Below are 18750 nucleotides of genomic sequence, written 5' to 3' on the forward strand. Positions count from 1 at the left end.
CAGTGCTATGTGTATTTGTTATATACCTACCACTCTGGGCAAAGCATAGTCACCTGTACACCTGGACTTATGAGAAAGGATATGGGAAAGGAAATATCCTAAAGTATCTTTGATTAATAAGGAGTAAATTTCAGCAAAATAAAACTTTAAAATTACCTGCACATTGGAGTCAGATAGTTCTGGGTTCTAATTTTGGCTTTATTTGTTCATAATAAGCAAATATTTACCATGAACCTTAAGACCTTGAGGCAGATCCTCAAACTGTTTGAGTCTCATCTTTCTCATCCCTAAAACAGGTATAATAATATGTATCTCATACAAAATAATATGAGTGTTTGACCTTGTAATAAGCACTCAAGCAGTGGTAGTGATTATCTTTATGAAAGTAATTTGACATGAAATACCACCAGGTGATAAATTTTTCTCTACATTGGTTTAGGCAAATCTCTCACATCATTCTTCTAAGGACCTGCAAGAGGCTGAATTCTCAAAGAATGATTCCATTGGATTTCTTACACTTTCACAACTAATGCAGGGATGTTAATCAAACATCTCAACAAGATCATTAATAATACTCCTAGAAAGAAAGGCCTTACTTAATGCTCCCAAACACTCTATTCCTGATTTGTGGGACTAGGTGCAGTGTCTAGATGACGGCCAAAGCGGGTCATGCCACTCTGTTGCTTCAAGCCTGTCAAGTCTGAACCCGTTAGCCTGATTTATGAGATCTCAAGTGATCTGGACTTGCTTCCCTCTTTAGCCCCCCTTGGAATTTCCCTGTCTCGACATGCACGCACGTGTGTGCATGTGCGCACACACAGTTGTATTTAACATTCTATTCTGATTTGAGTTCTCTCAAAATGTTCTCATCACCTGGCCATTGAACACCCTGTTTTTTCTGTCTGGTACACACTTTCTTCAACTTACTGCTTAACTTCTACTGGATCTTTGTGTCTCGCTTTAGATGTCTGTCATTTTCTCCAAGGAACATTGCTTGGCTTCTCCGAGGCTGGAGCAGGTGCGGTTCTGTGGGCTCCCACCACATCCAGTGCTTCGCTATGTCCAGGACACTCCTGTCATTGCCATGGTCAGTTCACTGCCTTGAGTGCAGAAACCGTGCACCATCTCTTATAATAGCACTGCCTCACAGAAGATAGCCAATCCATTCTTGAATATATGCACAAGTCGATTGCAGTGGGAAAAGGATGTATACTTTTTTTGGAATTTGGATGACTCACTTTTATTTTTATTTTTATTTATTCTTTAATTAAAGTGTTAATATACAATCTTATGTTAGTTTCAAATGCACATCACAGGGGTTCAACAGTCCCTGTGATCAACTTATATTGTGATTGTGGATTATTGTGCCCCTTTAGCCCCCTCCTGCTCCCACCCTGCACCCATCTCAACCCCTCCCCCTTCATAACCACCAGTCACTTCTCAGTGCCTATGAGTGTACTGCTGTTCTGTAAGGATGTATACTTTTCATAATCTAACCAATTTGTCCAAGCAGAAAATTTACCACAGGAAGTTGTGGGAAGTAAGGTCAGGAAATAAATTCATCCCAGATTTTAGAAGCTCTTGAATTTAAAAACCAAATTAAGAGTTAAATTAAGAGTGATTTTTCTCTTGTGAGCCGTGCAGCGCTATTGAAAGTTTTAACTCCATGAAATGACATGAGTAAAATGTTTATTTAGAAATCTTAATTTGGTAGTAGAATGAGTGCTTGATAGAGAAAATGAGTAAGAGATGGCAGATGAGAGATTAGACTTGGAACTTCCAATTTCTTATGTGTGAGGAAAAAACCTGAGAAATAGTTGAGAATTGTAATCCTTAAGAAGTTTTGTAAACTTCCTAATGGTGAGAACCAAGTCTTATTTCCATTTCTACCCATTTCTCCATCTTATTCTTATTTCTATCCATCTCTTTGTCTCATTCTTATTTCTACCCAGTGCAACCAGTACAACAGCTTACATTTCACTGATCCTTGGTACTAGGCTAAGTGGAGGAATGATGTATATAAAAAAGGACAGATGCATAGGCTTTGGGAAGAAAGACTTGGTAAGACTTGACTGGTTGCCTCTGGAAAGGTGTCAAGTAGCAAATGGTCCTATTCCTAGAAATCAGGGAGACAGGAAGAGGATACACTTTATGGAAAAGGTGAATCCAGGAATCCACACTTTTTGGTGTATCTTTTCCTAAAAGGGATGAACAAGAAGCATTTCATTCTCATAATATCCTTAAGCCTGAGAAGCAATTCATAATATGCCCACTCTCCTTCTTACCTTTAATGGCAGGAAGAAAGTTGCCAGACTCCTGAATGAGTCACCCACAGTCATAAAGCCAGGGGGGACTGTCCAAAGGACAGAAGACTGACCCCCTCCTTCCATGGTCATCCAGGGCTATGAGCATGCGGTCTCTACTTGCACTAAAAAACAGATCCTGACTTAATAAGAGCTTCGTGACACTCTGGTCATATTCCCTGCTCTTCAAATTTCCATTTCGGTTGAAGGAGTTGAAACTGATTACCTGTCGTCTGAGTAAGTGGCCATAGCGGACAGGAAATAGACACCGTGCTGCCCTTAGTAGAATCCTCCAGTTGGTTGTTTTCAGGGATTGCTCTCTTGGGTAAAGAAGGGAAATGGTAAAAATAGTTAAATTACAACTAAAGGAAAGAGCACAAGTGAAGCCTAGTGAATGTTGTCCAATTTGGGGTTAAGTAAATGGTAAGCACAGTCCAGGCAGGTTTGACCAGGGACTTTTTTTTCTTTTTTTAAAGGCATAAAGACGTTGGCTTTCACATGTACCTGGTGTGGGGTCTGTGGACGCTGCCTGCCAGCTGTGAGACATATGCAGCCCACCCAGACTGCCTCTGAAACTCCTTCCCCACATGTCCTGGCTAGGTCACCCTCATATCAGTGAGACTGGCTGCATGTATGTGGGCTGGGCCATAGTTATTCATTAACACATATTTATAGAGTGCCTACTTGCATGACCCTGTGCTAAATTGGAGATGGGAAGGAACCATAAATACCAACATGGGTAAGGCATTCCCTGGGCCTTAAAGGAGCTTACAGTCTACTCAGGCGGTCAGAGTGCATTACTTGGGAAGACAAACAGTGTAGAATTTTAGTCAAGCATTATAAGTGGAGATGTTCCAAGATACTAGCATACTAGTGCTTTGCAGTGTGTGGAAAAACCCAGAGGTGGTCTGTTTGTAGGAAAAAGACAGCTTACTTTTTGTTGGAAAAAAGATCTTATGCAGGAGGAAAAAGTTGAGTTGGACTCTTTTGCTCTTATTACTCAGACTTGGCCTGACACTAAGCTAAAAGATGCTGAATGAGTCACTGGCAGATAAAACAATTAAACAACAGATGGCTTGGCTTGCACAACCCAACATCCGGTCTTGAAGTCTTTGCCTCTGAATGGCCAGTTCTGATTTTACATAGCCTCAGCCTATTGTTGCATCTTTTATTGTCTTAAGAATTTAAATTTACTGAGTATACTGTTTTAGGACTGGTCTGAACTTTTAGCTGTCATGAATAATTAGTTAAATCCATGAATAATTAACCAGCAAATGGAAGCTACCCCACCCCAGAATTCTGGATTGTCAAGGCACACCAGAAAGGATCCCAGAGGCCTACAGAACATGCTAGATCTGATGGGTGGCCACAGTCTAAGACTCTGAGACCAAAAGGGAGGTCAAAGGTGGCTGGTCCCTCTTCTGGTGCAGAGCCTTAGTAGGGAGAAAATGCTCTGAGGTGGGATACAAAGAGTGTTCTCTGCTCAGTCTCTCCTTCTGTAAGTGGGGAAAGACAATTTTGGATATAGAACTGTATGAAATTGCTCATCTTCTAAATCCAGTACAAGCTTTCACATGGTTGTTACAGAACCTGAGAGATCAATCAAGACCTTTCTACTTAAAGCCTAGGGCAGTTGTTTTAGCATAGTGAGAAAGGTCATCCCAGCCAGACAGTGTGGTCAGAGACGGGCAGAGCGAAAGGACTGGTGTCAGATGCAAGAGCAGACCCTCACAGATAGGTACCACCAGGCCTCTTGCTCGCCTGCAAACTCCTTTTCACTCAAGCTTCGTCTGCTCTGGAAGTCTTTCCTTCCTGTGTCCTCTCTGAGCCACAGCAGTTCCCTGAGCAAACGTCCATAAATGGCGCATCATATGGTAAGGTAATGAGTCATTCACCCACGGGAATCCCTCCTCAGACGGTGACTTCACAGAGGAAAGAGACTGTCTTAGTTACTTCTGTATTCTCAATGCCTACTACATGCCTGATACACTCCAAGGACTCAATAAACGTTTATTGAAAGACTGAGTCCTTGGGAATAACAGTTGGCAAAGGGGTGGCCTAGGGACATGTTTCTCAAATTGGGATTAACAGAGTCCTAGCGCTCCAGAGCGGTGCCTTGAGCACCCCCTTGGGAATGTGGGGGAGGGTGCTCCCAAGTGCCTGTTCTCCTGTAACTGTCTTTGATCCAAGTAGTTCTGCTTTTGTCTGTTTCATGTTGTAGGGTCTACATCTGGTTTTGTTTGAAAACTGCTAGAAAAATCCTGTAGGTGGAAGGAGGAAGAGCCTTGGGACTATACAGTATAGTACCAGCAGGGTATCGTAACAGGATAAAGAGGGGTCAGGTCACTCAGGGGTGTCTGAGCATGATCACAGGCTCAAGACTGATCCTGGGACAGCAGAGAGAAGACCTGCAGGAGAAGGAAAAAGGGGGCCAAAGGCGTCTTCCAAGTTACTTCTCAAGGGCTTCTCCTTTGTCATTGGCCATGGACCAAACTTCTTATAGCGAACAAGACCCCACTTCCTTACTTGCTCCTCCCACTCTCTCACCCTGTACTCCAGCTACTCTTCCCTCAAATAGAACATTTCTTGCCACAGGCCAATCCCTCTGCCTGGAAAACTTCCTTTCTTCTCCTCTTTTCTGGGCCAGTCCTTCTTCAAGTCTCCATTGAAATGTCCTTGCTTGACATCCTTCTTCCCTCAATGTAGACCAGAATGGGTCTTTTGTTCCCTGTATTTCTGTTTTAATGTGGTTGTCACAACTGCAATAATATATTTAATGTCTGCTGCCTTTCCCCCAGATAGATCTGATGAGAGAAGCATGTTCATCACTGTATTTCCTGCACCTGGAAGGGTGTCAGGCAGCTAGGAGGTGCTCAACAAATTCTTAACAAATGTGATTGGCCACCTTTAAGATGACCTCAATTATCCCCACCTACTAATAGTCACAGCCTTGTGTAATCTCCTTAACCTTGAGTAACTTGCTTCTAAAACATAGAAAATGTAACATTGAAGGTATGTCATTTCCATGATTAGGTTACAAAAGATTATAACATCCATCTTGGTAGTTACCTTCTCAGCTTACGTGCTTTGAAGAAGCAAGCTGCCTCGTTGGAAAAGCTCATGTAGCAAGGAACTGAGGGTGACCTCAGGAGGCGCTCAGGTCCTCAGTCCAGCAACCTGCAAGGAACTGAATCCTGCCAACAACCACATAAGCTTGGGAGTGGAAGCTTCCCCAGTCAGCCTTCAGATGAGATCCCACCCTTGGCCAACACTGGGTACAGCCTTGTGAGAGCCTCTGAAGCAGAGAACCCAGCTAAGTCATGCCTAGACTCCTGGCCTATAGAAACCAAGAGATAATAAATGTGTTTAGTTTTAAGCCACTGTCTTGGGGTTAATTTGTTACACAGCAGTAGATAACTAAAAGACAAATTAATGAATGCATCAGTAGATGACTGAATGAAACCGAAGACCTCACCAAAGGTAGGGGAGATTAAGACATAGGAGAAGTAGACTGAGAAAGTGCTAAGAGAGATGATTGGTAATGCTTGCTGGTTGATTATGCCTCTCCCAGATATAGAATCTGAAGATAGGGTTTTGAGGAAACTCTTCCAGAGTTTTCAGGATCAGAAATTCACCATATCTCTGGACACTTTATATGCCTATGTACTATCTGACACCACTCACAATAATTTGTGTTTGTAGATGAATACCAAAAAATACATCCTTGCTGTTGCCAATTTGGAATTGATTTATGTCAAAATATACAGTCTGGGTTGGGAGGTCTTTATTTTAAATGGCTGTATTTTAAACCAAGTGACCCTGTAGGAGCATTTCTATCTCATGTATATTTGTCTGCTATTAAAGTCTCATGTGGCTTTGTAAATGGAAACAGCTTTAATAAATCAGAATGGGTTAGTGGGCTTTAATTATGTCTACAGTCCAGATGTAAATAATATAAAATCCTCGATACAGCTATAAATACTAGCTTTATCAATAGCTCTTATAATTTATAATTTCCCAATGCATTTCAAATGCTGACTCTCACCTTTTCCCAGGATTGATTTCCTGTGTCAGAGTGATAAAAGGATGCAAAAAAAAAATAGTGATATACTGCAGAGAGCATTTCATGTTCCAACATCCAATTTTTATGGAGGTCTACAAAGATATTCCTTTTCTATCTTCTTAAATCTCTTATTTTTCCTGCCTAGTTACACATGGGGAATATAATTGCCTAGGGAGTTTCCCTTGGGTTAAGTTTGTTTTTCATTAGGAACTAGGAAACTTTATCACTGTGGCATTGTAACTTGCCCTAATACTTCAGGTTTATTTGCTCTCAAATAAAGGGCATTTGTTCTTTCTGTTATTGATAATCATTTACTTAATCTCCTAGCAACCAAATCCCATTCCAATTGCTCATTATGAAAAGCTCATGTTTGCCTTATGGAAGTGCATAAATGGACCTGATAGTATGATGTACCTTTGTATGTATCCACAAAGAAATGTCCCATTTGAGAAAATCTGAATGGTGTAATCCTGAACTTAAAGATGAGTTACAAAGTGCCTACTCGAGTTACACACTTTGAAAAAAATCAGTATTTCCAGAGGGATGAGTCTATTCCTTAAAATGTATAGCTTCTGAAGCTGTAAGACCAAGATTCTTAAAGCTCCACTATAAGAGGTAATAGATTAGAAATTAAGGTAAAATAGCTGTGAAGTTGTAATGGGAGTACACGGGGGCTGGAGATTTACACACATTATGCTCAGATGGGCTGAGAATACAGCTTTAGCCTTTCTCACAAACCCTTGCCCACGGAGTCACCTTAGTTGGCTACAATATTTCGAACAACACTTGAGGAAAAATGTTTAGCCTTTCTGTTTTCATGCCCTTCCCTCTGCTTCCACAAGATGGGATTGGGTGGAAGGGTGTGTTCACTGAATCACCATGGGACGAGAGTAGAGGGGCTCTAGAACCCAAGAAGGGTCCCTGGAGGCTCCGGCCCTCGCTGTTGCCCACCGCCCTCCCTCCTGACCTTTGTGTGCTACTAAGTTGACTGTACATATGCTTCAACATGTGGCCTCTGAGCCAGGTTTGGGGTGCCTCCTGGCTGCCCGGGTTCTCCTCTGTCTAGCCCCTGGTCTAGATGAGTCCATGCTCTCTATTGTAGGGTCCTCTCCCCTTGTCACCGTGGGCCACTCTCAACTTAGCTACTTCATCTCCTCTCACTCCATGAGGGAACTTCAGCGGCCCCTCCATAATACATGAAAACTGAGATTGTCTTTGTGCCATGTTTACTTAGGAGTGGCATCTCTGAGGTTTGATGCAGGTCAGGTCACCAGGCCATTTCATCCCAGAGTCCAAGCCAAGAATTGCAGAAAATTAAACAAACAAGCAAAATGCCCCTGCCCTTGACATTCCTCTCTACAACTCCCCAGAGTTCCTCTAAAATGGAGATGGAGGGCCATCTATTTCACTGTCTACCTCACATGACTCTCTCCTCTTCCCACTCTCCATTCAGGTGACAAGGGGAACTTCCCCTTTATTTCCCCTTCCTGAATACCTGAGGTCTCCTCTATGTCATGTCGTTCCCCTTGCCAACTCCAGCCTCAAGGTTGAGACTTAATGGCTGATAGAGAACATATGAGAAAGACCCACTTACCTATAAAGGAACTAATTCAAGAGGCATTTCAAAAATACTAGACCTCTTCTGTAAGTCAACAGAAAATATATCATCTGATTTGAAATAAAAATTGTAATGACTCTTTAAATACACTTAGAATTCATTGGTTGCCAAATTTATAAGTCAGCCTTTAAAAATGATGAGTTTTCTGCTATGTACTGTATGGTTCCATTTATATGGTATTCAGGAAAAGGCAAAACTATAGGGACAGAAAATGGATCGGAACTTTTTGGGATGATGCATTTTGACTGTGGTGGTTGTTCCATGATTATGTGTTTGTTGAAATTCACAGAAATGTATACCAAAAGGGGTGAATTTTATGGTACACAAATTAAATCTAAATAAACCTGACTTTTATTTTAAAAATGATGAGCTTAACATTCCCAAGATTATAGCTGACAGAGTAAGCACTTACTAAATAATGCACTGTTATACCACTTTGCTTTAGCTCATTCAATCCTCACAATAACTCTATTCGGAAGATACTATTATTATCATCATCTATCTTATTGATAAGGGAAACTGAGACCTAGAAAATTTAATAACTTGCCCACGACCACACAGTGAGTACAGGTAGGATTCGAATACAGATTGTCTGATGCCAAAGTCCACAGGTTTCACCACTATGTTATATGGCCTCTCAAGATAAGTAAGTTTAGCCTGGTAAATATTTAAGAGGTTAACTGGTAACGCTTATGTTTTCCCATAACTTACCTTTCTAGAGTCTTTTTTGGTTCAATCACCTTTACTCTCAGATCGGAAGCCAAGTGGACACTTCCTCCCCAACACACACACACGCACATCCCAGAAAAATATTCCTCCAGTTGCCTCAATCCAACATCCTCAGTTGGACTGAGAGACCCATTCTTATCAGTAGCCTTCCGTGAGCTAAGAATGAGTCAGATCTGGATGACTTTTAGTTAGGAGGATCCCCTGGAAAGTTCTAGACAAAGTTTGAGCTCAAGCTCCTGACTACGCCCCCAAACTATACCCTAAACTGGGAGTCTTGTCATTTCAATCCAGATACCACTGCAGCCTCGTAACAAAAATGGCAGAATTCCCCCCTACTTATAGCAGTTCCCTTCTCAAGTTTGTGTCTGCTTGACCCATGCCTGAGAACCCCGGCGCAAGCTACCTCCACCAGCAAATGAATGAAGTGCTGCTTTCATTATCCGCTGATGCTCGCACACCCCAGAGGTCTGAGGGTCTTCCCAGCTGCTTTTCTCTAGGACAGGCTTCTTTCCATAATAAATTATGGTGCTTGGTGTAGGACAGTGGTAAGATATGGCGCCCTCTCAGGACGGGTTCTTGCCAAGGCAAAGGGGTGCCAAGCCCCACATCCAGTTGTCTGGTTGTCCCAACTTGGTATGTATGCTGCAGAGCCCGCTTCCATTAGCAAGGAGGTCAGGGAGGCATTTCATTATGACAGGGGCTTTAGGCGTGTCTGAATCTACTGCCGGGAAATGTCACTAGTTGTGTATCGCTTTGCTCAGCCAGAGATCTTGAATCAGAAGTAGATAACAAGAACATGAGGAAAGGGCAATGATCCACCCCAGCAAATACTGACTTGTGTTTTCATCTTACCTGCTTTACCTAGGGAGCAGTTCGGTCCTACTTGCTGCTGGTGAGTCACTGGAGGAAGGCGCTTTGGAATGAAGGGAAGACCACCTAGGCCACAGCTGATGCACCTGTCTCCAAAGTCTGCTGGACCCCTGGACCAAAGGGCAGGGCTGCTTACACTGGGTTACTGGAAGATGTATCATCTCAAACATGCACTTGCCTCTAATTCTCAATATTAAGGGGTCCTATTGGTACATTTGGCCCATTCATGGTGAAGACACTGAAGGTTAGGGCAAGGTTGGGTAGGTTTTAATGGGATGGTGAGACAAGGACAGGTATGGGAGTTGGGGCAAGATTGCAGATAGAGAGTCTTCCCTGAGCTGCTAGAGAGCATCTGTGAGGTACCCTTGAAATCAGGGATGTCTTCACACTGAAAACAGAGGATCAAAATAGTCAAGGAAATCCTTAGGAGACAAATTTTGTCTGCTCGCAGTTGGGCCTGGAATAGAACTTAGCTGTGCTACTCTACCCTGTTAGCACTTGTTCATATTCCCATGTAAAGGAGTTTTTCCCTTTTTCTAGAGGAAGTCATGAAAACACTGGGCACCTGATAGGAAGGGTCATTGTCAAGAGAATGAAGGACCTAGAAAAAAAAGTGTTGCTTATACTTGCTTTTGCAGTGCAAGCCTGAAGGCTAAAGATTATTCAAAACTGAGTGTAATTGGCAAAATGGCAGCGGAGAGATCAGCACGATAGTAACAGAAAGCCAGTCTTCATTCCCAAACAGTGGGTGGAGGCACCTAAGAGGGACACCCTCCTGTAATTTTATTTCCTCAGACATTAGAAATCATGTGCTTGAGACCTATAAAGCCATCTTCTATGTTTAAATATAAAACAATATTGCCACATTTAGAATTGCCCTTTTCTTCTTTCTTAGTAATCTGTTTTGTTGTTCCACTCCCCCTAAATCTTGTTGCTTCAGTGTTCTTTTATTCTATTTAGCAAATAGGTATTGAGTGAGTGCATATGCAAACCTCTTTGTAAAGTGTATTGCTACCAATGGGAAAAGACGGCTAATTTCCTAAAATTGCTCTGTGCTCTATGCCAGACCATTATGAAAGGAATATTAGTGTATTCAAAACAACGAGTACGCACTGTATACAAAGCACCATGCTGATTAGAGAGAACTAAGTTTATCCAAAGTTTGCTGCACTAGCACTTCTGAAGATTGGGAATTCCTGATTTCAAGGGAGTAGGCACCTGAGTTGTGAAGGTTCCATTTCCACGCTTCCTCCTACCCTCTCCAACCTTCTACCCCCAACGTGCTTTTTCTCATTTATAAAATGCACAAGGTCACAGTTCCCTGATTTAGGTAGTCTGCTCATTGATTTGTAAACATGGAGTAAGATGCATCATGCCAGCCCATCATTTATGCATCTGGCCTTGCTCATAGACATAGAAACTAAAATAAATCTGACCTCAGGCCAGCAAGCGGTCAGCACGACCTCAGGAGGCAGAGACTGGGTGCTCCTCACAGGCTTCCTCTATCCTTCCTTCAATGCCAAGTAGCGGCTCAACGCCGACCTGCTCTGCTGGCTTGGTCTCCCTACCATCAGCAGATTCTTGTCCTCCCCGGACCCTCAAAGGCTCAGTTACCTGAGGAGTGTACCTGTATGTTCAATATCCGATAGTAACGTTTCCATTCTGATTCCTAGCACCAGGGAAAAGGCCAGTGAATATCAACAGTACAGGAGGTTTCAAGTTCAGTCTTTAAAAAAAAAAAAGGGCAGCAAAGGTATAGGTTTGTTTGTAGAAAATTTTAGAAATACAGAAAAGCACAAAGATCAAATAAAATTTGCCTTTAACCATATTTTCTAGTAATTTTTATGCATATATATCAGTGACAGTCACCTTTAAAAATGTATTTTAGAGCAAAAACTGGTAGTTGTAATACTGTTGTTCCTGATTGTTCTGTAAGATTGTACAGGACTGTCCATGGAGTCATTTTTCTCCTTTGCCCTACCCTCTGACCTGATCGAGACCATTCTTGGTAGGAGACAGGTCTGGTTAAAATTCAAAATAAAGTATGGCAGAGCCTTCCCAAGTATTTGGGATTATGTAAGACACTTTCAGGGAATGCAATTTCCCTTGTCTTTTATTTTGTGTTTTTGTTCTGGGGAGGTATGTGTGAAGGAGAATGCTAAGAAAAGTACAGGAGTATTTCTTAGTTCAGAGTGGTCCTAGGACAAGCAGCAGGGACATGTCGGAAACAGACTCTCGGGCCCCACCTCAGTCCTGCTGATGCAGAATCTGCATTTTCATGAGCCCCCCAGGTATCTGCAAACAGGCAAGCAGCCCCTTTCTGGCCTTTCTGAGGCAGCACTGATTGTCAGGCTTTGTACATAACTTTCACACCTCCTTGATGTTGAAACTAGCAATAAAAATCCCACCTCCGTGGGAGTAAACACCTTTCGCTCAAGCCACAGACTGCGTTCTCTTGGGAAAACGCTGAATGTGTTTCCTTCCAAATGCCCTGAGAGTTGTGGGACGTTCCAAAGGGAAGTCAAGGGAAGAGGCCCACTCTTTGTTTTGCCTCCCCTTCAAAGCCTGTTCCAGGGTCAGTGCTGCTGTGTTTGTGGCCCCTTAAGTCATAGTAAATCATTCACCCCATGGGGGACGAGAGAGAGATTCACAACAGAGCTCTTTAAATTCTGCTGGAAAAAACCCACAATACCCTCCCTCCCCCTTGTCCACCACCAGATCTGCCTTATTTCCTGCCTCCAAAGCGATTCAATTAACCTTCGATCATCCACCACGGGGCCCCAGGAGTCACAGGCAGGGCACACGGATTGTGAGGCCCCTTCTTGGGCAAGCTGGAATCAAGGACTTGGAAGGCAATGCTGCTGACAGAGAGAAAGACGTGACGAAGCCAAAACAGTAATGTCTGTCTGGGCTGCCACCACAACCATGAGCATCAGGATGTGTGTTGGATCAGACCAGCCTGGGCCAAGACCCCAGGGGGCTGCTTCTATTGGGCCTTCACATGAAACCTCAAACCGGGAAGGGGTCCCAGGCGGCCACCTGAAGCCATCTGGGGACAGCAGCACACTCGGCCTGCTAGGACCAGCTGCGCCCAGGAGAACTGTTGCGTTTCTTTCTCTTCACAAACTTGGTCAGTCCCACAGAGCCTTTGTCCCTGGGCACCTGGCTGCCTCTGGGTTCCGGCACTGGGTCCTCCTCCATCTCTTTGCTGGCACCAGTCAATCCTGCTGGGCCCAGCCCTGGCCTTGTCTGTCACACATTCATGTGGTGCCTCTCCTCTCCTAGGCCTGGCTTCTTAAGCCCTCGGGGACTGATTTGAATCCATCCCTGGGAGCCGGAGGGACAACTAGGGGGTCTAAGTGCCTGAGGCCACAGGGGAGGATGAAGCACGGATAAGAATGGCTTTCTCCTGACCCCTGGGAGACTTAACAAATACCACCCCCTTGGTCCTGGCAACTTCTAGATATTCATCAAGCCAGTACAGTGGTCTTTTTCTTTCCAGAGGTTATGGAGATAAATGGTTGAAAACTCAGGCCCTGGGAGACCTGCATTCAAATCCTGCCTCCTTATCACTAGCTGAGTGATCCAGCTTTGTTTATGGAATTTTTACAGCCTCAATTTGTACCCTCCTAAAATGGGTTTGCAGTACCCGTCTCTGAGGTTATTGTGAGGCTTAAAGGAGGTGCTGCATGAAAGCACTTAGACACTGTGCCTGGTGCTTAATGAGTACCTAGTAAAAGGCAGCTGTCATTGCTCGTATTAGCATTACCTAAAACTGGACAGCAGGTCATGCCAGACAACCTAACGAGTCGGTGCTGCACCCCAGAGGCCTGGTTTCAGTTCTGGACCTGTCTTAACTTAGCCTTGTGTCCTTCTGTTTCTCCATCTGTAAAGTGGAGATGACACTCTGTGCGCTTTCATGCTTGCATCAGTTATGTGTCGCCAGCACTGTTTAAGTGCTTCCTTCATTTGGTCCCCACCACATCCCTGCTTGACAGAGGGGGAAACGGGCCAAGGATCAAGCATCTAGTAACAGATGGTGCTGAGATTCCAGGCCCCAGGGCCTGCATTTCCACCTTTCTTACTGTGGAGAATCAAATGCTATAATGATTCTGCAAGTGTTTGGGGAGTGGGAAGCACTGTGCAAGCATAGCGGTTATTACTGTTCACCCAGGTGTCTTGGCGTTCTGTCTTTAGCTGGGATCCTGAATGTTTCCTGGGGGGCTATAGAGTTGGGAGGCTGCTTTCAGTTTTCCTGAAGTCTTTTAATCACTGGCTGCTGTGAGATGAATTGTGACCCTACAGAAATACAGAAGTCCTAGCCTCTCGTATCTCAGAATGTGACCTTATTCAGAAATAGGGTCTTCTCAGAGGTCATCCAGTTATCATGAGGACATTAGTGTGGGCTGTTACCCAATGTGACTGGTGTCCCTATGAAAAGGGAGAGTGTGGATATAGACTCCCACAGAGGCAGGACCCTGTGGAGTCACGGGAGAACACCAGGTGAGGACACAGGGCTGCCCTGGACATCTCCGAGCCGAGGAACACCTGCGGCTACCAGAAGCCAGGAGGGAGACATGATAAAGACCCTCCAGGGCCTTCAGAGGGAGCACAGCCCTGCCAACACCTTGATTTTGGACCTCAAGCCTCCAGAATTATGAGATGAAAAATATCTGTTGTTCTGAGCCATCCAGTTGGTGGTACTTCGTATGGCAGCCTGGGAAGTGAATTCACTAAGATCTAGGAAGGTGGAGATGAAGGTAATGAAGGAGACAAGTAAAGAAGGGGAAGATGAGTAAGAGGGTGCTGAGGCAGCAGAATAGAGTCCTCAGCAAATACACGTCCGCACACATGCGTGTGTGCATTATTTCAACAGTGTGAAAACCGATCTGAGAGCTCGTCAAGCCGGGAGATCTTCCCTCCGTGAGAAAAATCACATGAAAGGCAAAATAAACTTTTAGATCACAGTCCATCTCCACTGAAACAGGTGGGAAACAGGAATCTTCTCTCTGAAATCATTTAATCAAATCCAACTCCTTTGTCCTGGAGCAGAGCAAGTGAGAAGCACGGGGGCTGAGTTTCCAAGACCCTCCCAGCAGTGAAGACAAGAGTGGGATTAGAAATCGGGCCTTCTGGCTCCTGGCCCCGTGGTAGTGACATTCTGTCACGCTAACCCTCCTCGGAAGCTTATTTTTTTTGCTTGACACACAGGGATTTATTCTTCCTGTCATCACTTAGTTCACACGATTACATTGTGGTTCTTTTTTTTTTTTTTTTTAAGGAAACTTGATTGAAATATGCATTCAGAAACATGCACAGATCGTAACTGGACAGCTCAGTGTGTCTACATCTGCGTAGGCAGCTCCCAGGCAAAGAATTCAGACGTCACCTGCTCCCCTGAAGTCTTGCCCCTCGTCGCTAACAACGCCAACAAAGGAACCACTATCCTGAATTCTTAACATCACAGATTGGTTTTGCCTGTTTTTGAGTCAATATAACTGGGATTTCACAGTACTCTTTTGTGTCTGCCTTCTTTCAGTCCACATTATGTTTGTGAGATTTGTCTGTGTTTCACATACGGAGTAGTTCATTCTCATTGTGATAAGAGTATTCTGTGGTTCTGGTCTTTTTGAACCAAATCAAGAGGTGCACAGACAGAAACGTGTCCTAAGTAATTCAGTCTGGCCCTTAAAAAAATAGTCAAAGTAACCAAATTGCTGAAACCACAACAATTTGGTTACTCTTTACAAACTGGATCCAATTTATAGGCCATCTATTAAAAGCCACTGTCCCAGATCACTCCCCAAGCCCCCTCCCCTTTCCATCTCCCTGGATTCCCACAGTCCCAGCTGTGTCACACAGGGCTGACCCCATCTGGACAGAGGGGATGGGGCTGGGGGTTAACTAGCTGGGTTCCACCTAGGTGAGCCCATCTTGGCTTCAGAATAGCTCAGAGCCTGCACTGTCCCTCACTTGGCCAAGAGGCTTCCTGTGCCTTCCCCAGACTCACAGCCACCTTCACCCAGAGTCAGGGAAGCTGCCTCCCACATCTGACGGTTTGGAGTTAGTCCCCTGGTCTGATCGGCCTCAGCACAAAGCGCCTGCAGCTCCAGGTCCGCCAGAGGCTGAATGGAGTCTGCAGAAGGAGGCTGGTCCTCTGCCCAGTCCCTCCCCTTGCATCCACTGTCAAGGGTCACTCCCACCGCTTTCTCAGCCTCCAGCCCTCACTCCCAAGAACAGTCCAGCTGCAAAGGGGCTGTCCCCTGTTCTCTCATCTTTTCCTTGCCAGACCACAGTTGGCCCTGGTTTCTTCATGCTGACCAACCTTCCTGGGGTCTCCCTTTTGCTGGTTACAATGAGCTAATCCCCAAATGCAATTTCAAGGGAGTCCCAGTGCAAATCAGCGGGGCTGCGGTCCTGAGCCCCAGTCCATATATGGTACAATCATGCTGAACCACCACCGGGATAGTGCTGAGTGTACACAGCTGATTCACCAGCTGTCCCTCTGCCTCCCTGAGCTGTGCTTGCCCACTCCAGTTTCCAGTGACATCAGCACTGCACCCAGAGCAAAAGGCTAGGACAGCCCAAAGGCCTGACTCTCTGTGCCTTTGGGAGGTGGCAGGGAGGCTTTTCTTTGTCAGTGCCTCCCCGCGCCAATGCCTGGGATGCTGTGCTTTCCGGAATGTAAAAGAACAATAATATAACTGGAGTACTTCTCTTGTTGTGGGTGTGGTCGGGGGGGGAGGCAAGGCCAGAAAACAGTGATAACTCAAAGGCTTGCTCCAGCCCAGTTGCCGAGGACTGTTTTGACCTGGAAGCAGTCATCGGGCCCCACCCTGACACTGGGCAGAGTCCAGCGTTCCCAGCCCTCTGTTGGAGCCTTGGCGGTTTGCTCTCCACCCTCAACCAGACTTTGTTTGGCTTTCGGTTAAGTATGAGCAATGGAACGAAGAAATTCTCAGACACAGGAAAGAATACTGAAGTCTGGGCCAGCTCTATTCAAAGCTCATTAGTGGGCGGTCAGATTCTTTTTATTAGCATCCTCACCACCCTTCCAGTGCCTGTTAAAAGCAAAGCCTTGTACTAGACTCCGGCAGGGGTGTGCTCAAACCAGCTGAGAACCTAGTTGTAAAATGTTTAGGAATTTTGCAAGCTTACAGTTCAACACAAAAATTATTAAAGATTAAGTTACAGAAAATTAAGATAGGGTAAATTAGATTTAAAACAAAGGTAACAAATAATCAAAACTCATTTATTTCCTACTTATTTTACTGCATTTTACTATTATCTGTGCCTTGACGTTATTCCCAACTATTGTATCCGTATGGTGGAAATGTGAACACTGTGCTTCCGCACATCTCTTCATCTCCTTGTTCAGTAATGCTGTGTTGGGAGGTTGACATCAGCCCTGATGGGAGTATGTACCCCATAGAAAACACTATAAATCAGGGCTTCCCCTCCCTTTTCCCAGAACCAGTTGCGAACCTTGACCAGAACACCACTGATTGTGGGGTCGATAAAGAATGACTCACTTTCTGCCCTCGAGGTGCCTATAATAAAGGACAGTATCTGGAATATCTGGGTGCCCCATCTAAGTGCATAAGCCCACCTGAGGGACAGAGATGGCAGCATGGGGAGGATATGTCACTGGTTCTAAGATGGAGGGGGCTACATGTAAGAACAGAGGAGAGGCCCCGAGACACTCATAGGGCCCCCAACTGACAGCCAGGAACCTCAGTCTTACAGCTGCAACAAACTAAATTCTGCCAATACTTTGAAGAACAAGAAAACCAATTCTCCCCTAGAGCCTCCAGAAAGGAACTCAGCCCTGCAGACACCTTGATTTTAGCCCAGTGAGACCTCTACGCAACTTCTGATCTACACGATGTAAGATAATAAATTTGTGTTGTTTTAAGCTAAAGTCGTAGTTATTTGTTACAGCAGCAATAGTAAATTAATAATCATGCCCACCCCTAAAGCCAAGGATGATGATGGACACTAGGATAACAGTGTCTGGATTAGCCTGGTTTGGGATTGTCCCCCTGGGTTGGGTGACAGGCCGAGTTCCCTTAGCGTGCTGGCAAGTGTCCTAAAATAAGGCGGAAGGGAAAATGGCTGAAGGGTTTGAAGCCAACAGGTAAGCAGTACTATAGCCAGGGGACCAACCAAGCTCCAGGACAGACATGCCAGTTGTTTTCTGCTGTCTTCTGTTCTGACTGTCTGCTCATTAAACATGTTAAATGTTACTCATAGTTACACCTAGAGGGCTATGGAGGCCCCCAGAGACCATCCCCATTGTGCCAGGACCCAGGCCTGATGGTGAGAAAAGAGTCAGAGAACAGGTGCACAAGTTTCCAGCCTTGGCCGGACTTCTACAGCTCAAATTTGGAAAATGCTCATTACAATAGTTCATCAAACCTGAGACGCCTTCGGTTGTAAGATCTACACCATTATTTCATGAACCACTATATATGAAAAGGCACTGCCCAATAAATGATGACATGCCAACGATTGTAAGATCAATGCTAAATGAATAAGATGTTAAAATGAAAAAAAGGGTGCACCTTAGAATCGACCAAATATGATACTCTCAATCTTTCACCAATGGCAAAGTTTAACTCCTAAGACGCTGCCAGCTTGGTTGAGACTGGCAGGGCAGGCGCTCATGGTTTTCTAAGGAGAACAGATGCCAAGGTGGGAAGGTGGGAGTATGCTCATGGAGCTCCCTGAAGCTGCGTGTAAGGATGTGGACGTCCTTCTGCAGGCAGCGGGCGGTCCCTGAGGGGTTCCTGGCAGGGGACGGTGACATCTCTGACGACATGGCACCCTGGTATCTGAAACAGTATTTAGAGGCCCATCTCGTATCAAAGTGTGGAGGATGGCTGTCCTCTCACCCAAGAGACTGGGACTGGAGCAGCTGGGGAACTCCCCTCTGCCCAGCGCTGGTCAGTGTGCTCACTCTGAGATGAGGACACACTGAAAGGAGTGTGTCTCTTTTAATAAGGAGCTCAGGTTTACCCATCCTCATGTGCAGGGTCTGTGTCCTCCAAGACATTTGCTGATAGACAAACCCGCTTTGTATTCACCCTGGGACTCTGCCCTGGGCCCCCAGAGGCAGCAGTGACGGCACCAGAGGCCTGGTCCAGACAGAGCAAAATGCTGCACAG

At 44.9% G+C, this 18750-nt stretch overlaps 1 long non-coding RNA gene across 3 annotated transcripts in view; it reads right to left on the bottom strand.

Moving 5' to 3' along the window:
- The window catches only part of LOC118927775 (uncharacterized), a 29654-nt gene that overhangs the window by 2882 nt on the left and 8022 nt on the right, over positions 1–18750 (bottom strand). The window contains exons 1-4 of one of the 3 annotated variants that reach the window (XR_005030958.2): positions 5373–8154; positions 2530–2623; positions 2286–2428; positions 1975–2198 (exon numbers count right to left, since the gene is read on the bottom strand). This is a non-coding gene — a long non-coding RNA (uncharacterized LOC118927775). Of the gene's footprint in view, positions 1–1426; positions 1807–1974; positions 2199–2285; positions 2429–2529; positions 2624–5372; positions 8155–18750 lie in introns of those variants that run through there. The other 2 variants (XR_005030956.2, XR_008994430.1) reach the window with 2 other exon arrangements.

The sequence above is a fragment of the Manis pentadactyla genome, chromosome 16, assembly GCF_030020395.1.
Source record: "Manis pentadactyla isolate mManPen7 chromosome 16, mManPen7.hap1, whole genome shotgun sequence".
NCBI lineage: Eukaryota > Metazoa > Chordata > Mammalia > Pholidota > Manidae > Manis > Manis pentadactyla.